At 37.9% G+C, this 22404-nt stretch overlaps 1 protein-coding gene across 3 annotated transcripts in view; it reads right to left on the bottom strand.

Moving 5' to 3' along the window:
* TMEM200A (transmembrane protein 200A) overlaps positions 1-22404 on the bottom strand; it is a 77826-nt gene that overhangs the window by 18211 nt on the left and 37211 nt on the right. The window contains exon 1 of one of the 3 annotated variants that reach the window (XM_034962855.3): positions 3815-4246. The exons of the other annotated variants lie outside the window; for them this stretch is intronic. The gene's annotated coding sequence lies outside the window, so the exon portion shown is untranslated. Of the gene's footprint in view, positions 1-3814; positions 4247-22404 lie in introns of those variants that run through there. 3 annotated transcript variants of the gene reach the window in all.

Here is a 22404-nt window from a genome sequence, read left to right as displayed (position 1 = left end):
ATAGATACTTGCTGAGCACTGCCATGACTCGTGACCAGAATCTGTCACTGAATCCAACATCGTCTGTGCTCTTACTGGGCTGAGGGCCTAGAAGCAGGGAGACGAGCAAGTATTACTGGGCACAAGGATGGGAGTATTCATGGGGCACAGAGAAAGGCCAGAAAAAGAACTCTGGGGATGGAGTAAGAGGGAGGAAGAGAGCAAGAGAGGTTTCACAAAGAAGGTGACCTTCAAGCTGTTTTCAATGAAAGGAGGAGGAAAAGCAGAGAGGCAGAGAGGAATTCCCAGCTGGGAAAATCAAGGGAAGACAGCTACTAGCATAGCATGAATTGATTTGCTGGGGTTTAGACTTAAGAAGCATAATCTTCTATCAGCAACTCCCAAGCAAAAGACAGAATTCACTGGTAACATCTCTAGGTTTTACTTGATGAAGACACCAGTCACCATCATGGCTCCCCCACCCATCCTTGGTGATCCTGGGATAACAATTTCTTCCCATAATGTGGGGACTATCTACTGCTTAAAAGGTGATCTCAGGACTCATTCAAATTGAAATTAAATAAAGTTAACTAAGGTCTACAGCCTTACTTAGATCAAAGTAAATATTAGTTAAATGGTGAATTTTTAATAATGATTAACTCCAGAAAGAAAGAAAGAAAAAAGTTTTATCCTAAATCTTTCCCAAAAGAACTGCCAAGAAGTTTTAAATTATTCATCTGGAGACTTTGGGGGAAAGTATGAAAAATGAGAAGAAAGAGTGAAAATTAGAAATGAGAAGAGAACTAGCATTTATTGAGTCCTGATTTTAGTTTTTAGCAACTCAATGTATATTATTGTATTTAGTTTCAGAAAAATGCAGGAGGAAAAATTGCTCCATTTCATTGAGGCTCAGAAAACATCTGTAATTTGTTCAATGTCACACAGCTAGGAAGCAGAAGGAAAGCTTTCAAATTCAGATCCGTTTAGCTTAAAGAACACACGATTTCCCCTTCATAACGCCACAAATTAACAGAAAAAGGATTAGGAGAAGGAAGCATAATTGAAAATTTTTGGAGAAAACAGATGAGAAAGAAAGAAGACTTTATGAATTTAGAATGCAGTTAGAAAAAATATGCTAAAGAAAAAATTTTAAAAATACGTTATTTAAAGAAATCAAATGGGTCTCTGAATTGCATAGCACAGTGCCCTGCCTTTGATAACTTGCAACTGTTGGTGAGGACCAAATAAGTTCAACTTATAACCTTTATAGGAACTCACTTCTATAAAAAATTATCAAAACTGTATGTGAGAAGTATTCAAATACCTCAAAACAGAAGCGAAAACAAACACATACCACCTAACGCGTAAATCAAGCTCAAACATTCCAAACAGCATGTAACGGTGGCAACATTTAATCTATTTAGTTTCTTATGTATCTTATTATTTGGAGGCATAATTTCTGGTGTTTTTTCTCTTTATTGCTATAGATTGGATCATCTGTCTCCAAAGCTAAGAGAATACTAAAAAATGACCCCTATCACCCCAAACTGACAGATGTTTTTAAACCTAAGCAGGTTTAAAATTTCATTTTCTTCCTAAAGTACCACATGGAAATATTAACAAAAGGTTTTTTGTTAGCAACATTTGTATATACATATTTTTCTCCCTTTCGAGGGGGTAATTCGGCAACATGTACTTTTTTTCTTTCAATTATTTTAAAGCAACGATTTTCCAACTAATTAGGGTGTATTCAAATAAAGGAATTCTATGTAATCATTTAAATGTAAGAAATCATTTAGTGACAGGAAGAAATGTTCAGTAAATATGTTAAGTGAACATAAAGACAATGTGGTAAGCGATCTCATTTATTTGAGACTTTTTCACATGTACACATGGCTGGAATAATAGATACCAAAATATACACAGCTGTCTATATTCAGCTGCTGACTCAGCAACACAAATGTCCCTGTAGTAACAAGGGGCACATGGAGAACAGATATACATAGAGAAAATACCCAGATAAGCCATTCGAAAAAGAGCTCACTCCGTGGTCTAACTAAATATAATTTTAATTTTCCTCATCTATTAAGTATTACCCCAGATAGAAGGCCACTTAAAATACAGCCTTTCATTTCTTCAAAGTCACATACATCTTTATTCTAAAAAGTCAAATTACTTTGTTGTTATGCCAAGTTCAATTTGAGAGCTACAACTATGAATTTCTAGCTTAGTCAACTAAATGATAAAATTCCATGTCAAAATTATAGATACATTAATCTTATCTTCTACAATACTTCTCTTTAATGATTTCAAAAATGCCAACTGGCTAATTAGCAAGATACCAGAAATATAATAAGAACACTCATATAAGTTTTTTAAATAGTTGGTTGAAAGGGTCCAAATGCCTTCACTATTTTGGCCACATGCAACTTGCATTAAATGCTGAGTGGGAAACCCTCTCTAAGGCCTTCTGGTACAAAACAGTTCCCATGTTTTGGAATTTGCAGTCCGTAACAGTCAAAACAACATTCAGGAAGACACATAAAAGACACGAGTATTATGATATCCCAAGGAGAAATAATTAGGATCATTTCAACAGTTCAAAAGCAACATTAAAAAGTACAATAAGGCTGTGTGTGGTGGCTCATGCCTGTAATCCTAGCACTTTGGGAGGCCGAGGCAGGCAGATCACTTGAGGCAGGGAGTTCAAGACCAGCCTGGCCAACATGGTGAAACCCCCTCTACTAAAAATACAAAAATTAGCTGGGTGTGGTGGCATGCATTTTTAGTCCCAGCTGCTTAGGAGGCTGATGCAGTAGAATCACTTGAACCCAGGAGGCGGAAGTTGCAGTGAGTCGATATCGCACCACTACCTTCCAGCTTGGGCAACAGAGTGACACTCCATCTCAAAAAAAATAAAAAACTATAATGAGATACCTCCTCACACCTTTCAGGAAGGTTATTACCAAAAAGACAAAAGATAAGTGCTGGCAAGGATATGGAGAAAAGGGAACCCTTGTACACTGTAGGGATGTACATTAGTACAGCCATTATTAAAAAGTATGAAGGTTCCTCAAACAATCAAAAACAGGACTACCATACGATCCAGCAATCTCTCTTCTGTGTATTTATCCGAAGAAATAAAATCAGTATGTTGAAGAGATATCTGCAATCCCATTTTCATTGCTGCATTATTCACAATAGCCAAGATATATAGAATCAACCTAAATGTCCAGTGACACATGAATAAAGAAAATGTGATAAACATGTATATATACATATATACACACACCCACACAATAAAACATTACTTAGCTTTTAAAAAGAAAGCAAGCCTCCCATTTGTGGCAACATGAGTCAATCTGGAAGACATTATGTTAAGTGAAATAAGCCAGACAAAAAGAAAAATACTGTATGATCTCACTTACATGGAATCTAAAAACATCAAGTTCATAGAAGCAGAGAGTAGAATGGTGGTGACCAGGGGTGAAGGGAGGAATGGGAGATGGTCAAAGGGTACAAAGTCTTAGTTACGTTAAGATGAGTAAGTTCTAGAGATGTAATGTACACCAAGGGACTACATATAGTTAAAAATACTATGTTACATATTTAAAATTTGCTAAGAGTAGATCTTAAGTGTTCTTAACATGTACGCATGCACACACACACACACACACACACAAAGGTAACTGTGAAGGAATGGATGTGTTAATTAGCTTGACTATAGTAATCAGTTTACTGTGTATATGTATATCAAAACATCATGTTATGCACCTTAAATACATACAATTTCAATTTAAAAAACAAACAAAAAAAATCTAAGTAAAACCAGTACCTGAGAATAAACTAACATCCGCGAGTCTTGGGACGTAAGGAGGTAAGAGAACAAGAAGAGTTCAGATGGAGTAATGCTGCCCAAAATACAATCCTCGGGCCAGCAACACTGGTATAACCTGTGAGCTTGTCGGGAATGCAAATTCATGGTTCCACTTCTCCCTACTGAATCAGAAGCGCTGGACCAAGCGGGCCCAGCAAACTGGTTTCATAAGTCCTCCAGGTGATTCTGATGCCTGCTGAGGTTTGAGAGCTACTGAGCTGAAAGAATTTCTGGCACAGATGCAGCCTCTACTCAGATGAAACAGAAGGGGAGGGGACTTTCTAAAACAAGAAAGATTCTTTTTGGAAGGTGGAAGGAGGTGGGGAAAGGAATGCTGTTACTAGAGAAACATGACTTGAGGCAGCAGTCTCCAGCATGTCCTCTAGGATCAGGGAGACTCCTTGGTGCTTGCCCAGTGGTCACAGCCTGGCCATGAAGGATGGAAGAAGAAATGAGTAGGAAGGGAAAGACAACAAGCATGGGATTTCAGCGGGCCCTGCACTGAGAAAACGTCCCCTTGTGCTCTCCCTATATCTAGAATTCCTTTAAATGGGACAACGTTTTTTGTTGTTCACTCACTCTGTTCTTCACTCACTGTTACTTGAAGACATTGCTGGGAGCTAAGGACCCGAGGCTGAAGAATGTCAGAATCTTTACTCCAGAGGAGCTCACAGGCCAGAATAATATATTTAAGATGAAAGTGCCAACTGAAGTCACATATTCCCGGAGGTCCATTGTTTAACTGCAATTTCCCAACTCCATGAAGTTAGGCATAGAGAGGTGACTTACTTTGGTCAGAAAAATGTGAGTGGAGAGATGTTCCTCTCTTCCTGGTGAAAAACTTTAAGAGCTAGTGTGTGACATGACATGATCCCTTCCCCTTGCCATGGTGACCAACAACCTTCCAGATAGCAATGGGTCAATCAACTGAAGTTCTCAGGTAAGGATGATGTGGAAGAGGGACTGGCCAAATCACAATGGACATGAGTAAGTGAGAAATTCACCTTTGTTGTTTTTAAATACTGATATTTAGGGGTTGTTTTTACTGCACATAACCTATTCTGACTGATACAAGTAGGTATTAGTATTATTCCAATGTTATATATAAAGAAATAAAAGAGAGATTAAAACAACTTACTAAAATACAGAGAGGTGGTGCTATAGTCTGAATGTGTCCCCTCCACCAAAATTCGAATTCATATGTTGAAAGTTAATGACCAATGTGATAATGCTAAGAAGTGAGGCCTTTAGGAGGTGATTAGATCATGAGGGCTCCACTTTCATGGAGAGGATTAATGTCCTTCTAAAAGAAGCTTCATACAGCCTTCATCCCTTTTGCCTTTCTACCTTCCACCATGTGTAGCACCACCTTCCACCATGTGTGGCACCATCTTGGAAGCTGAGAGCAGCTTTCACCAGACACTGAAACTGCTGGCCTTGATCTTGGAGTCTCCCAGCCTCCAGAGCTAAGAAAAATAAATTTCTGTTGTTCATAAATTAGTCTGTGGTATTTTGTTATAGGAGCAAGAACAGACTAAGACAAGTGGTGTCACTGAGTTAATGTTTTTGGTTTAATTCCTGATGCTCTGGTGTCAGGAGCCAAAGTAAATTCAATTACTTGATTCCACAAAGATTCCCTCTTGCAGCTCTAGTTCATACTTTGCCACATTGATATGTGTTTGTATCACATGACTAATAATTGATCAGAAATTGCCCACATCTAGACAAAAAATAATGAATGCTGGAGAGGCTGCACAGAAAAGGGAAGTCCTATACACTGTCAGTAAGAATGTAAATTAGTACATCCACTATGCGAAACAGTATGGACATTTCTCAAAAACATAAAAATAGAAATACCATATGATCCAGCAATCCCACTACTGGTTATTGATCCAAAGGAAAAGAAATTAGTATATCAAAAAGATGCCTGTACTCCCATGTTTATTGCAGCACTATTCACAATAGCAAAGATATGGAATCCACCTAACTGTCCATCAACAGATGAATGGATAAGGAAAACATGGTATACACACACAATGGAATACTATTTGGCCACAAAAAATAGTAAAACCATGTCATCTGCAGCAACATGAATGGGACTGGAGGTCATTATGTTAAGCGAAATAAGTCTGGCACAGAAAGACAAATATTGCATGCTATCACTCATATGTGGGAGCTAAAAAATTGGATCTCACAGAGGTAGAGACTAGGATGGTGGATTCCAGAGGCTAGGAAGAGACTGAGGGGGAGTGGTGGTATGTAGAAGTGTTGGTTAATGGGTATAAACATACAGTTAGATAGAAGAAATAAGTTCTCATGTTCAATAGCAGAGTAGGGCAGCTATAGTTAACAACAACGTATCGTACATTTCAAAATAGCTAGAAGAGAGGATTCGATATGTTCCCAATACATACAAATGAGAAAAATTTGAGGTGGTGGATACCCTAAATATTCTGAGTTGATCATTACACATTCTATGCATAACAAAATATCACATGTACCCCAGAAATATGTAAAATATTATATATTAATTTTATAAAAAGAAATTGCCCTTATCTAAAGAAGTTAAGCATATTGGCCACTGTGACTCAGTGTGTGACCAAAGGAAGGACCCAAACCCAGATCTTTCTGACTCTAAAGCCTGTGATTTTATCACAATGCTACATTGCTGTCATGACTAAATGTACTCTAAGCCAACTAAAAGTTCTCATCTCAACTCCACCCTTAATAGCAATAACCTTGAGGTAATAATTTAAGCAATGACTTCAGGTTTTTATTCGTAAAGTGGGAATGTTTATCCTCCCTTCCTCACAGGTTGCTATGAACTAGACTGAATTTTAAAGGTTTGCAAATCATACATCTAAGAATTAGAAGTAGTAAATCATAAAATTTGAGCTCTGGGACACTCTCTGGTTTGTGAGTGGCTCTAGAAAAAAGCAATAATTTTGTATTCATCTCTTTAGAAGAAAGGCTTTTTACTTTCATTATTTGTGATGGAAATAATACTACTTCATTCTTGTCTCCTCAAACAATATTAAACATCATTCGATTTTCTTTTGATGACTCAGAGTTGTTTTGGTGTGTTTTGATTATGAATATCAACCAGGACATGCTTTTGTGCAATCCTCTGACAGCTGTGTGAAAAGCCAGTCTTTCCTTAAGAAGCTTATCTATATATGATCAAGAATGAGAAATGACTTTTTAAAGCATAATCATGCCAAGAGGTGAATGTGGTTAGTGTGCTCACACTAGTGAAGGTCTGCAGGAGTCTGGAGGAGGAAGAGATGGACACTAGGCCAATATTGCAACTGTCTTTTCCTGCCCAATTCATGACCAAGGGTTTTAATTTGCTGTGGCCCTGGAAATGAGATAACAAAGTAAACAGGCTTATGGATGTGTGCAAATTAAGAGCAAGCGAAGTTGGAGTGAAGACTTTGAGTATACATATGCGTTGGAGTTTATGACAACTATTTGACTTGTTTGATTATGAATATCAACCAGGACAAGGTTTTGTGCAATACTCTGAAAACGAAAAGCCAAGGTCTTTCCTTAAGAAGTTCATCTACATATGATCAAGAATGAGAAATGACTTTGGAGTTTTTAAAATTTTGTGTGTGTGTGTCTACTTCCTGGTTTTGCTTCATCCTTAATAAGCAAAGGTCCATAAAGTGTAAAGTTATGATACTGGATAGCCTTTAAATGGTTAAAGAGTTGTTAGATATGTTGTAGCCTTTGAGTAGAGGAAAAATCTGTTCTAGATTTTACCTTCCATATAATACAAAGAATTCATAAAGAATCCTTTCCACTTGTTCAGGGCTTGCCAGTATATTTAAATTTCTCCACCTAAAAGATTCTTTCTATACACACTTACATGTTGCTAAATCAACTTCAACCTGGGTAGATAAAGCTGTTGATATTTTCAAACTAACTTTTAAAAAGCACCACCCATTTGTGCTCAAATTTTCATAATTTTATTTTTTTCAAACTCAGATTGTCAGAATAATTCAACACCAAAAGTGTTTGAGTGACATTCAAATCAGTCTTTCATACACTCACTCATTTGTTGCATTTATTTATTTTCATTCATCTAACAAATATTTAATTAGCATCTACTATGTGTCAATCACTCTGCCAGGGGCCCAGGGATAAAATGATGAACAACTCAGACTTGATCCTCACCTTCTTAGATCTAAATCTTGAGTGGAAAGGTAGAAATTAAACAAACAATTATACATATGATATGTATTAAAAAGAGAAAATGTAGCATGGTATGGAAGTGAATATCAAGGTAGGCAATCTTAGTCTGGAAGGTTTTAGAAGGCAGTTTGAGGAAGTGACTTGAAACTGAGATAGTGCAGGGAAGGAAGGGAAGACTAGCATGTGCCAAGTCTCAAATACTGGAGTACCTGGTTTCAAAGAAATGAATGAAAAACAATGTGGCTTGGGCAGGCAGGTGAGTGAAAAGACAGCAGGGCAAGACCATCTGAGATTTCATAGATCATATTAAGGAGTCTGAACTCTATCTTAGGAGACACCATGATGATCTCTTCTAGCAGAGATAGAACAGGATCAGATTTGCATTTTTATAATATTCATGCTGCTGTATGGAAAGGGGCAAAAAATAGATGTAGGAAGGCCATTTAAGAAGCCCCTACAGTAACTCAGGAAAGAGATGGTAGCAGCTTGAACCAGGGTGGCAGTCACTAGGGTGAACAGAGTAGACAGAACAGACAGCTATTTAGAAGACAGAATACAAAGACCTTGACACTGGGTGTGGGCAGTAAAGATGAGCAGCTATCAAGATGATGCCCAGTTGCTGGCTTGAGCAATTGGATGGATGATGGCACCTTTTACTGTAATAAGAACAAATGAAAAGAAGCTGTTTGAAGAAAGAGTTTAGTTTTGAATGTGTTATTGGTTCTTACATTCCTAGAGACTTGCTGTTAATTGACTATATGTATAGACACACACACACACACAGTGAGAGAGAGAGAGAGAGAGAAATCAATCCTATAAGCAAAACTAAAAATTTAATCCACTAATAAGCATGAGGCTTAGTGACTATGAATCATAATAATGTTTTTCTTAGTGAAATACAATCTCTGAATTTTCACACTAGAATCAAATGCTGGCTGATGAGTATAATTTAGTACTAATTTCTGTTCTCTTACAGCATCATTTATTTGATAATGAAGAACTGTGGTAGCATTTAGTATAAAGTAATTGTTAAATTCAATATACTATTAAGAAAACAACAAGAAAAAGCCTGCGTCCAAATGCTTCCAAAATAAAAAATCTTAATAAAAATCAATGTAATTATGACATTTATCATTTTAATGATAAAAAGAAAAAAAGCCACAATATTTAGAAAATATTTGGTATATAAAACACTTTGAAACCCTGAAAGAAGAAAGAATTCAAAGTATCATTGTTACCAAATTATTACTAGTTTGATTTTCAAATGACTTGTTTCAACACAGATAATGAATTTTCACTAATAATGCTTGCATACTGTGACACTTCCTTACATACACATAGCACAATAATTCAGCTACACATCATATCACAGATTTTTCTTTTAGGTTTGGGCGCAACCTCAGACACCCTTCAATAACTGTCTAGTGGCAGCAGGAAAAGGAGGGTTTCATGACATGTGGGTAGAGGAAGGATATCTCGTGAGCATGGGAGGGGCGGATAGATTTCTCGTAATTTAGTAAACGACGAAAGTAGGGCTCAAAGAGACCCCCACATCCTTTCAAAATGTAAGGATCTGCCATGTTACGGAGACTTCAGCTCTTTCTCTAAGTACTGGTAAATAGTTTTGTTTTCATTATATAGAGCTGATTTCTTCACCAAGGAATGGTGCAATTCATTAATAATGAAGCTTGTTATTGGCAAGTCAAGCACACGAAAGTGAGGAGAACATATTAAAGGATGCATCCCTCCAGGTTTGAATTTTATCTTTTAGTCTCACAGGGTACACAGGAACCTTCTGCTCATTCTCCCAAATCCTCCAGTCCTTTGTACCTTATTATGTGCTCACTAGGAAAAGAAAAACCCTCTCTTTGAGGTCAAACCTTTCTTCTTCCCAGCCCCTAATGGTCCCTAACTCCCGGGTTGCCCTCTGTTCCTCAGAGTAACCCCTTTCCTTCTGCTTCCCTTGAGGATAATTCTGCAAGTCCTTCCATTCCATTGAATTGCATTCCACATAGGGTGGTAGGGATGAGCTTTCAGTCCCTAGGGGGTAGATTATCTACAAAACAATAAAATATTTCATGCTGAACCAAATACTTGACGTCCTATGAATGAATATGCTAAGGAGCCTCTGACTCTTCCTTTCCTTTATATTTCATATCCAAAGGTGGGTTTGGAAGTTCAGTATGGTGCTGGCCCCATAAAAACAGTCTGTGCAGAGCAAAGAAAAACAGCCCTCAAACCATACATATGTATTTGCTGGTTTACTTTTTTATGATGTGTCTCCTCCACTAGATTATAAAGGGAACATTTTTGTTCACAAGTTCCTAGCATAGTGCCTGACACATAGTATGCTTCAAATGACATTTATTGAATGAAGGTGGAATCCAGAGAACTGGACTTGGCCAAATGATGTTACAGGAGTCATTCTGTGCTCACGAGGTTGTGAATTTCAAGAGAGACCATGCATATATTCTTGTACTGAATTATAGATATGTGACAAATTATTACAGTATTTACAAGCACTCTTAATGAAAATTCATCTTTACTAGAATGAGTCATTTGAAAATTAAACTAGTAATAATTTGGTGGTAACAACACTTTAGGTTCCCTCTTCTTCCAGGGTTTTAAAGTGTTTCATATACCTAATATTTTCTAGATATTGCAGCTTTTTTTTTTTTTTTTGAGATGGAGTCTTGCTCTGTCACCCAGGCTGGAGTGCAGCAGCGTGATCTCAGCTTACTGCAACCTCCACCTCCTGGGTTCAAGTGATTCTCCTGCCTCGGCCTCCCTAGTAGCTGGGATTACAGGCGCCCAACACCACACCCAGCTAATTTTTGTATTTTTAGTAGAGATGGGGTTTCACCATGTTGGCCAGGCTGGTCTCAAACTCCTGACCTCAAGTGATCCACACACTTCAGGCTCCCAAAGTGCTGGGATTACAGGTGTGAGCCACCGTGGCTGGCCTCTTTTTATATTTTTTAATGTCATAATTACATTCATTTTTATTAAGACTTTTGTTTTGAGAACAGTGAGAAGCAGGTTTTGTTGTTTTCTTAATAGTAAATTAAGTTTAACAATTATTCCATATTGCCAAAGAGATTCTCCTTCAAGTAAAAAAATAAATAATACTCTAACAGAAATTAGTCCCCAAATCATATACATCAGTTAGCTTTTAATTCTAGTGTGAGAATTTAAAACTCCTATTTGGAAGAGGGAAGATAATGATATTCTAAGCACATAATGTTCAAAAGCTCTAAAGCAGTAAAAAGTTTGATATGTTCTGGGAACAGAAAGAGGGCCAAAGTGGCTGAGGCAGAGATGGACAAGGGGCTGGTCATGCAGCCTAGATAAAAAGTGTGTGGTTTGTTAAGTGTGTTTAAGCTGGATTGTGACACAATCTGATATGCAGATATCACTTTGGCAGCTGTGAGGATAATTATTCCCGAAGTGGCAAGAATGGAAGCAAGAAGTAGACCAGGTGAGGGATGTTGGTGGCTTGGACTAGGGTTGTGATAGGAGATGCTGAAAGGAACAGAAGACAGGACGCACCACATGGTGGGTGAAAGGACAAGAATCAAGGGAATTTCCAGATCTCTAGCTGGGGGGATGGCTGTGCCATTTATTGACATAGGGAAGACTGAGCGTAGGAAGAAGATTTGGCCTGAGGAGAGTAGTCAGTATTGGGAATCATGAGTTCAGGAGTGGGCATGCGAGTCTGAAATGACTGTGAGACATCAAAATGCAGATGTCACACAGACACTGGCTACAGGTGCATGAAGCCCGGGGATGCCTACTTGATATCTGTTTTGATATCTCACAGGCATCTCAATGACAAAGTTTTAACACAACACAATTGAGATAAAAGAGAAATCCAAAGTAGAGGGCTTCACAGCCAGTTCCAGGGGCAAGATCTGGGCTAGAATACAAACTTGGGATTATCAGTATAGATTCCATGTGTAGAATGAGAGCAACCTTACACTTTTGTTCCGTTTAAAAGACCACAGATATGATGCAAGGTAAATGAGAAACTGCTGGTACTTGATTCTGAAGTTTCCATCATGAATTACTTTGGACACAAAATCCTCTGAAGACAACTTACTCCTAAGTAATTTATTGTACATACATATTTTACAGAAGATATGTTATAAATATACATTCATTTCTCACTGAATGCAGAATTAATCAGACATCAAAGTTTTGCCTTATTAAAATATGAATCTTCACATTAAAAAATAAATTGATATGAGGACATTTAAGAAATAATTTCTCTTCAATTATGTGTTCCAGAATCTTGGTTTCAGAATATGACCACAGATGTTTTGTGTTTGGCAAACCATTAGGTAACTCCTAAGTCAACCTTCCAAACTAGCATTGAGCAACAGTTCATCCCTAAAGCATTCGAAGGGGGTGAAGACAGCAGGAATCCACAGCACAGCAGAGGATTCCTGGTGACCAAAAGTGGGGTGCTAAGGCTTGGCTAGCATGAGAAGGATAGTCACTCAAAGGGGTGGTAGCCCCAGTGGGGTATTCAAGTCTGAGCTGGGTAAAGAGGGTGTCTCCACAGGAAGGGGAGTGGGGGTGTCTAGGCACAGAGTTTCAGAGCCCAAGCCAAGAGAGGAGCACTTCATATGGGGCTGTGGGCCAGCACAAGGTGTTAGAATCTGAGAGAGCTGAGATGGGACTCCCTGTGGGAGGGGCAAGGTGGATGAGGAGTGGCAATGCAGAGCACAGCCACGCAGGGAATCAGCACTGACAGTGAGAGGCAGGAGTCCCTGTGGGGCAGAGTGAGGCAAGGGCTGCAGGGATGACAGACTGTTTACACAGAGAGGGCCTGTGAGTGGCGGCAATACCCAGATAGCAATAAGCACACCCATCATTCAGACCTTGGTTTCTAAATACCATTTTCCACTAAAAAAAAAAAAAAAAAAAATTCAGGCTTCTGGGAGAAGTAGCTAATTTCAGAACTAGAGCAGGAAAAGGACAAGATGAGCTCACAAAGATTAGTGCCAAAAAAAAAAAAAAAAAGGCAAGGAAACGTTCAAAGAATGATGGGGTATGTCAAAAAGGCTTGAATGAGCTTCCACTGGTCAAATATGGGATAATTGAGCATCAAAAGAAATAATGATAGTGTCAGATTTTAACCTACTAAACTACAAGACCATAATAATATAAACAAACAAACGTATACATTGATACTTTTATAAGGAACAAGATATTTACATACATTCGATGTACCCCCTTACAAAAAACAGTAATTAAAAATGGAAAATAATATGCAGTTTTACAGTGGCAGGCATGCCTAATCAAGTGACCAAAGTGAACATCATTATCATGGGACAAACTGAAATGCAGTAACCAACACAATGAGAAGACAGCACGACTTCTGTGATAATCCTGCCAAACCTGAATCTAACAACAAGCAAGCACCAAACAAACCAACCTTAGGAGACACTCTATGAGATAACTGGCCCTTCCAGTTTATGAAAGTCAAGCAAATACCAAAGAAACATTCCAGATTGAAGCAGAGTAAAGAGATACAACCACTAAATTCAACACATGATTTTGGATTGGATCCTTCTGCTATAAAAGGCATTACTGGAAAACTGGCAAAACTGAAGTGGGATCTGAGAATTCTGTGGTAGTAATATACCAATGTTAGTGCTTTGAATTTGAAGGTTATGTTGTAGTTATGTAAAGAATGTCTTTGTAAGAAATGCACACTAAGGTACCTGGAGGTGAGAGCAAGTTACTTTCAAGTGTTTTAGGAAAACAGCTTTTTGTACTGTACTTGCAAAATTTCTGTAATCGTAAAATTTTCTAAAAACTCTTTTAAAAATGGGATTTATTTGTCTTAGCACCCCGTAAACTAAGACATTCATCCCAACACAGTCAACTACTGGTTTAAAACAAACCTCAAGCATCAATGTAAGATGCCATATTGATTTTTTTTTTTTTTTTTTTTTTTTTTTGAGATGGAGTTTCACTCCTCGCCCAAGCTGGAATGCAATGGCACAATCTCGGCTCACTGCAACCTCTGCCTCCCAGGTTCAAGCAATTCCCCTGCCCCAGCCTTCCGAGTAGATGGGATTACAGGCATGCATCACCATGCCTGGCTAATTTTTGTATTTTTAGTAGAGACAGGGTTTCACCATGTTGACCTGGCTGGTCTCAAACTCCTGACCTCAGGTGATCCACTTGCCTCGGCATCCCAAAGTGCTGGGATTATAGGCGTGAGCCACTGCACCTGGCCTGATTTTCCAAAACTTCTACTAAAGGCATTGCAGTCTCCCTACAATAGCCAAGTCTAGAGTCTACTGTGGCTTTCCTAGAGCTATGATAACACTGACAACTTATTCTTAATTAAATAAAGAAGGTCATGCCCCTAAATCCAATCTTATCAGAATTAAGACATAAGTTCATTAACATTTCACTTGGGCTTTTGAAGTGCTAATTCTTGTCATGTTTTCTGATTATCACTTAGCTTTGTTGAAACAAGGGATCTGCCACACTCAACAGGAGCAATAACTCATTTTTGTACATGGGTTCTAAATACTACAAAATTATGATACCATATGAAATCTTTTCACCAAAAAGACTTGTAGCACTACTGGACAATTTCAGAGAAATATGAGGTTTTTCTTTACATGGTTCTTTTTCCATTTAAGCAACTGCTATATATTCCCTTAAAATAAAAACTGTCTAGAAAATGCCGACAATTACCATGAAATCATCTGGATTTGGACATTTCATTTAAAAATGAAAAAGTTAATGTTAAAAGCTCTTGTATCACTCCAGAGATTTTGAGTCCATCTGAATTTCATCGGCCCTTTAGTTGTCTCTTACTGAAGAGTTTCTAATATGTAAGATGAGAGCAAAGCAGTGAAGCCAAAGCGATGAGGTTGGTCTTCAGCCCCTTCCTAAATCAGCCAGACCACACAGGGAATTCCCACTCACAGAAAACTCACAAAGAAACTCTGATCACAGGAACACCCAAAAGTCTACCTAGGAGATAAGTTAAGGCTCAATTCCATAACTTAAACACATTCACTTTAGTTTCAAAATATATGATATTCAATCCAGCATTTTATTTTAAAGAAATGTAGTGTGCAATGTTGCTGTTAGAGTAGTGTGCAATTTTGCTGTTAGAGTCATACAAACTGCAATAAATACCATAGATCTTCTAAAAACTAAAAATTAACTTCTCATACTTTTCTGATATTTAAAGATTGCAACATACTTCAAGAACATGATTCATTGTTTTTACTTAAACAGTGAGTTTTCATTAAAAAAAAAAAAACTGAGAGACAGAAAGGAAGTGCCTTTCATACATAAGGCCATATTATTCCATAGAGAATAACTGCCTCAAAAATCATACTGAGATTCACTATAATTAATGCTGGCCTCCCAAATTCTAGGTCACTGGCTTTTAAGACACCGAATTATCCTCTTCTTTTGTCTAACCACCTGCTAGTCATGAGATATCAAAATACTTTGTATTATAAGAATGACAGTCAGGAAAAAAAATCCTATCTATCTGAAGCATTACCTGTCCATCAAATCTTTGAATTGGAGCCAATTCTGTCACAGATAGAATGTGGGAAATAGATCACTAAGCAGAATTAAGCAAAGGCTGGCACCTCCTCACTGGTCCCTGGAAGCCTGTCAGATCCCACATAGTTGCAGAGACAAACTTGTGTAGAGCAGCCTGGCATGGCCCAGAGGTCCAATCTGTCCTGAGACCAGGTATTTAAGATTATTTCTGACTTCATTTTATAAAGTTTATTTCATATAAAGGGAGGCATGCTCATTCAAAGGGTAAAACATAAATAACCACTTAAAGATAAATAATGAAATTTAAAAATAGGCTTTGAGGTATCATGGGTCAGTTCATGTCCAATGGGAAGCAGATGTCGAGAGAATTAGAAATGATTATTGGGGAAAACACCTGTGACAGATAAAGAAAAGAGGGTGCAGGAAAAGGTAGAGAAAACCTTAGACCACCATGAAGCCTTGGAAGCAACGAAAGGAAGGAAAGAAAGCAGGAATGAGTAGGAGGAGATTCAGATGCATGTGGCTCTGAGAAAGTATCAAACAAGGACTGCCCATTAGAGGAGTGCCATGTGAGACAGAGCTGGCCTGGCGCTCATATCTCACCATGCTCAGTCACTGTCTGGGAATATCCCAGGGTCAGGGAGCGGGTGGTGGTCCTGTGTGAATGCTGCAGTGGATCAGATGTGGCACCTGCAGGCTGTTGGCCAACTACTCCTACGGCAGGTCTCCCCTAAAGGGAGATCTGAGTGGCACCCTCATCAATGGTGTCAATGCAGAAACAACCAAACTAGAAAAACAGTATGCATATACTACACAGGTCTTTTCATATCATTCTACTACTTGAAAGCCTGTCAAACTTCTCTGTGACCCACATCATAATACCCAAACCCCTCCACAAAACACATGGTCTTTCAGAATCTGGACCCTGCTTTTCTGGTCAACTCCATTTCCTACCTCTTCTCCATAAGCACCCTACTACCCACAGATATTTCCTCATGCCCACCCCACATGTCTCATGTCCTCTTTGTTCCCTTGACCTTTCAAATGCTCCTTTCTTTGTCTATATCTGATTCCCCAACCCTGTCTAAGATGCAACACATGCCAAATCCATTCAGGCCTCTGGGGCCATCCAGAGATTTTGGAAAGTAGATAAGGAACAGGTCAGGGTCAGAGGATGGAGGCTAGAGACAAAAGCAGTGTCTCAAATACTCAGAGGGTCTGGGAAGAGGTTTATCATAGACTTTCTCTGGCCTCAAGTGTAGTTGGAGGAAAATATCTGGGAAAGTGCCTACCTGGGCAGAAAACCCAGAATGCTCCCTCCTGATCCCTCTGGTAAATTCCTATCCATCCTTCAAGACCCTCATTGGGTTTCGAAGCCTCTACAGTCTGCTCTGCCCAATCCATCAGGTTTCATAACTCCTTCCTTTGGGCCACTACAGTATTGTGCACTACGGGGCACTTTTAGTACTATCCTGGGAATACTGTTTCCATATCTGCCTCCAGACTGCTCCAAACTCCTTGACCGTGCTTTACCAACCTTTGCATGCCCCACATTTTGCAGGTGGAGCATAGTAAGTGCTCAAAATAGGTTTGATGAATGAATGGCATTTACTACAAATATAACCATATAGATGATATGTAAATAATACATCAATATACTTGTTACATAAAAATAAAAAGGATAGCAGACATAAAATTCAGAGATCAGGTCTGAGATGTAGCCTCTTAAATCTACTTCTAAGGAGAATAAATTTCAAAGTTTGTGAGAGTCAGGCTCCCTTCCTATGACCCTTTATATAACTTTTCTGTTTCTAAAATGTTATTTGTAGTCTGATTTGCAATATAAATCATTTGTCTGCTTAGTTTTTTCCCCTCCACATTAGAGGCACCTTGGAGCTTCTTGGCTCTTACTCATCTCTACATGTCTTGCAGCACCTGTCAGTGTTTTAAACATAGTAAGCATTTATGATATTGACCAAATCAAGTATCTCCGTGGACACACCTGTGTAAAAGTACATGAGTAAATGATTATTGAGATAATTCCTCCAAAGAGTGCTAACTGAGGCAACAAAGGTTTTGGTTTTGAATTATCTAGATGGTTATTTAAATCATCTCCTTGCTAAAGTCTGTAAATGCAGACAAAATATACTTCCCGACCATTAACAATCCTACTGTAGCAAGCTCCTTGTGCAAATGAGAAGAAACTACTAACCCTGTTGTCATGCAAGTGTGATATTTCACAATCTTGATGCCCAAACCACATTCCAAGATGAACCAAATCCCTAAATAAAACATTAGGTTAGATTTCATCCAATTAATTTTGCTTCTGTCACTGTATTTCAGATGGTACTTAAAATACATTTAAGCATTTTCAGATGCAGAGTCAAGCTTCTCTGCCTCCCCTCACCCCCTCATTCACATAGGCTTAATACAGCACCACAAGACTTCCAGAATACAATTATAATTCCAAGCGCCTTTCACATTATGTAATGGAGGCTTCACTCTCCCCGTATGAAAATAAAAGGAAAACTACACTAAAATCAGGTACAATGCGCTCAAAACCAAGAAAACTAGATTATAAACTCTTTAAGGTTTACATTTAACATTTAGCAGAGAGGAAAAAATAGCCTGTCATGAGCTTTGTTCAGGAAACGAAAGGAGAAAGTTTAAAAAACATGGAGAGATCAGCCATCAAGAGATCAAACAAGGCCCAGATGGGAGGCTAAGACATAAAGACAGTGAGTATGAACTACTCTCGCTAAGATTTGAGTCTTAAAGGAAAAGAGAGCATTAGTTAGAGATGGGTACAAATTAAGGAGAGAGGACTGGGCTTCTGTTTAAGACAGAAGAACTGCTTCTGACAAGGCTGACAAAGTCAAACCAAACTATTTCCAGGCTGTAAGACTGAGAAGTAAAGTTCTTTCATTTGCAATTCAGGACATTATTTATCAGGTATAGAGTCTACAGCAATGCACCTGGAAAATGGGAACCGGATAAGAGAAAACTACTGTCACATGTATTAACATAACATAGATTAATCTCACAAACACAACGGAGAGTGGAAGAGCTAGTTTCAGAAGACTATATATATTTAGATTTCATTTATATTTAAAAATATGTGAGACTAAACAAGGTTTTTAAGGGATGCATACACGTGACTAAACTATAAAGAAATGCAAGGGGGAATCAACATAAAATCCAAGATATTGTTTAGGGGAATGTGGGAGGAGGGATCAGAGCACACAAGGGCTACAGATATATTTAAAAGGGTCTAGTCTTAAGCTGGATAGTGTTTTTCTAAGTATTACTCTTTAAGCTGCACATATATTTTATATTTCTCCTTTGTGCATGTAGTATATTCTATATATTTTTAAAAATCAAATAGAAATTAGACAGAAAAAAACTCGGCTATATATGTAAACGGAAAGGAGCCAAGAGGAAAAGTTAGATATTGAATATATGAAAAGACAAGGATCTGATGGAGACAAATCCTAGAGGAGAAATGATGTATGAGCTCCTTCCTAAAGAATGCATTAACTTTGGAGAAGAGGGTCATCTATTCCCAGAAGCCAGGGAATGATAGAGGGTGAGGATAAGCTTGCATTAGTCTGAAGTAGATAAAATTGCTGGTTTTGCAAGTCAAAACCTAGTCAAACATGGGCAGGGTCATATGTGTCCACTCAAGACATGAAGAAGCAACCTGCCAGTGAAGTGTTAAGCATGTGCAGTGTCTATCATCTGGATTAGGAAGCAGCCCATCTACCGCAAGCTAGCAGTGGGTCAGGAAGCCTGGGGAGGGCAATGAGAACCAGATAGGGAGAGGACACACCAGGTGTGCACAAGAGGGCTGCTGAGCAGTGCTGAAAGCACATAGGAGCTGGAAACCATGACTGTGTAATGACAACAGCCCACTAAATTGCACGAGTTTCTCCAGGAGCACTGAGCAACCCAGTTCCCAGAGGAAAGTGAGAGTTCCCAGGAATATGAAAATGCATGATTCCTCATTCTCAGTTAGAATGATTCTCCTACCATGATGCAAAGTCAACTAATGGAAAGTGAACTGTAAGAAGAGACCAAAACGAAACTGCTGCAGTAGTCGAATTTAAGTGATAAGAGAAATTCTTAAAAGTTTCTGAAAATGAATTTCCATTCATAGTTGCACAAAAAAAATAAAATACCTAGGAATACGGCTAACTAGGGAGGTGAAAGATCTCTACAAGGAGAACTACAAACCACTGCTCATAGAAATGAGAGATGACACAAACAAATGAAAAACATTCCATGCTCATGAACAGAAAGAATCAATATCATTAAAATGGCCACACTGCCCAAAGCAATTTACAGATTCAATGCTATTCCTATGAAACTACCATTGAGATTCTTCACAGAACTAGAAAAAAAATTTTTTAAATTCGTATGGAACCAAAAAGAGCTCCAATAGCCAAGGCAATCCTAAGCAAAAAGAGCAAAGCTGGAGGCGTCATGCTACCCTACCTGACTTCAAACTATACTACAGGGCTACAGTAAAACAGCATGGTACTGGTACCAAAACAGACACAAAGACCAATGGAACAGAATAGAAATCCCAGAAATAACCGCACAACTATAACTATTTGATCTTTGACAAACCTGACAAAAACAATGGGGAAAGGATTCCCTATTCAATAAATGGTGCTGGGGTAACCGGCTAGTCATATGCAGAAGATTGAAAATGGACCCCTTCCTTACACCATATACAAAAATTAACTCAAGATGGATTAAAGACTTAAATGTAAAACCCAAAACTATAAAAACCCTGGAAGACAACCTAGGCAATACCATTCAGGACATAGGTAAGGGCAAAGATTCCATGACAAAGACGCCAAAAGCAATTGCAACTAAAGTAAAAATTGACAAATGGTATTTAATTTAACCAAAGAGCTTCTACACAGCAGAAGAAACTATCATCAGAGTGAACAGGCAACCTACAGAATGGAAGACAATTTTTGCAAACTATGCATCTGACAAAGGTCTTATATCCAGCAAATATAAGGAACTTAAATTTACAAGAGAAAAAAACCCCATTAAAAAGTGTGCAAAGGACATAAACAGGGTATTATTTTTCAAAATAAGACATACATGCAGCCAACAAGCATATGTAAAACTCATGATCACTAATCATTAGAGAAATGCAAATCAGAGCCACAGTGAGATACCATCTCACACTAGTCAGAATGGCTATCATTAAAAAGTCAAAAAATAACAGATGCTGGAGAGATTGTGGAGAAAAAGGAACACTTATACACTGTTGGTGGGAATGTAAATTAGTTCATCCTCTGTGGAAGACAGTGTGGCAATTCTTCAGAGACATAAAGGCAGAAATACCATTGGACTCAGCAATCCCATTACTGGTTATATACACAAAGGAATATACATCATTCTATTATAAAGACACTTGCACATGTATTATGTTCATTGCAGCAGTATTCACAATAGCAGAGACATAGAATCAACCTAAATGCCCATCAATGATAGACTGAATAAAGAAAATGTGGTACATTTACACCATGGAATACTATGCAGTCATAAGAAAGAATAGGATCACATCCTTTGCAGGGAAATGGGTGGAGCTGGAGGCCATTATCCTCAGCAAACTAACATAGGAGCATAAAACCAAATACCGCATTTTCTCACTTATAAGTGTGAGCTAAATGATGAGAACACATGGACACATAGAGAGGAACAACACACATTGGGGCCTACTTGAGGTTGAAGGGTGGGAGAAGGGAGAGAATCAGGAAAAATAACTAATGGGTACTAGACTTAATACCTGGGTGATGAAATAATCTGTACAACAAACCCCCATGACACAAGTTTATCTAGGTAATAAGCCTGCACTTGTACCCCTGAACTTAAAATAAAAGTTTTAAAAATGCTGTAAGTCATGTTGAAAAAAAAATAGCAAAATGAAAACAAAGTTTCTGAAATAAGAAGGATTTACTCAAAAACTATAGATGATCCAGGCTTTTTCACTGTAAAAATACATGTTATCAAATATTATAAATTTTTCATTCAAAATTCTATAATTTTTAGCATATAATTTGCCTCTTCTAATAATGTTCTGATTATATAAATAATCACCATTGTGAATCAGCAGGTTAAAAATACCTCAAAGTTAAAAAAGAACTAATTCTGGATATCGTTTATCGAAATAATAACAATAATTAAGAAGAATTCATTATTACAGTATCTAAAATCTACTTGGTATGAAAGTGCTATCTTCTATGGTCATAGATTCTGTCTGAACATCTGAAAAGAAAATCTGTGATCTACTGTAATCAAAATTAATTATAAAATGGCTTCTTATGAATATCTTGCTACATTTATCGAAAGAGTTCAATTTAGTAATTAGTGATTATTAATGTAGTCAAATGACAGGTGTCCCTCAGAATGGAAGGGACCATCTACTATCCAAATGCTTTTCCCTGCTAAAACAAGTGGTTTTACCTGGTGTTTCTGCACTTAGAGATATAAAGAAAGAAGCAGGACAGCCAGGGATGGAAACAATATGAAATTATGCCACTGAGGATTTGGAGGATGGAGAGTGGTAACTGGAGGCAAGATGCAAAAATTGCAGTTAAAAGTGATATGGGGGCATAAAGAAAAGAGACGGAGATGGACTCTTGCATACATGTAGATAACATAAAGAGGCTACATTTTTACAATGACAAGAAGTTATTCATGATATAATTTCTAATAGAGGATAGGGATATTTATAAATAAAACTTCTAATAGAGGTTAGGGATATTTCATTTTATCTA

This window comes from Pan paniscus, chromosome 5, assembly GCF_029289425.2.
Source record: "Pan paniscus chromosome 5, NHGRI_mPanPan1-v2.0_pri, whole genome shotgun sequence".
Classification (NCBI taxonomy): domain Eukaryota; kingdom Metazoa; phylum Chordata; class Mammalia; order Primates; family Hominidae; genus Pan; species Pan paniscus.
Note: the sequence above shows the minus strand (reverse complement) of the source record. Positions and strands in the feature narration are given on the sequence as shown.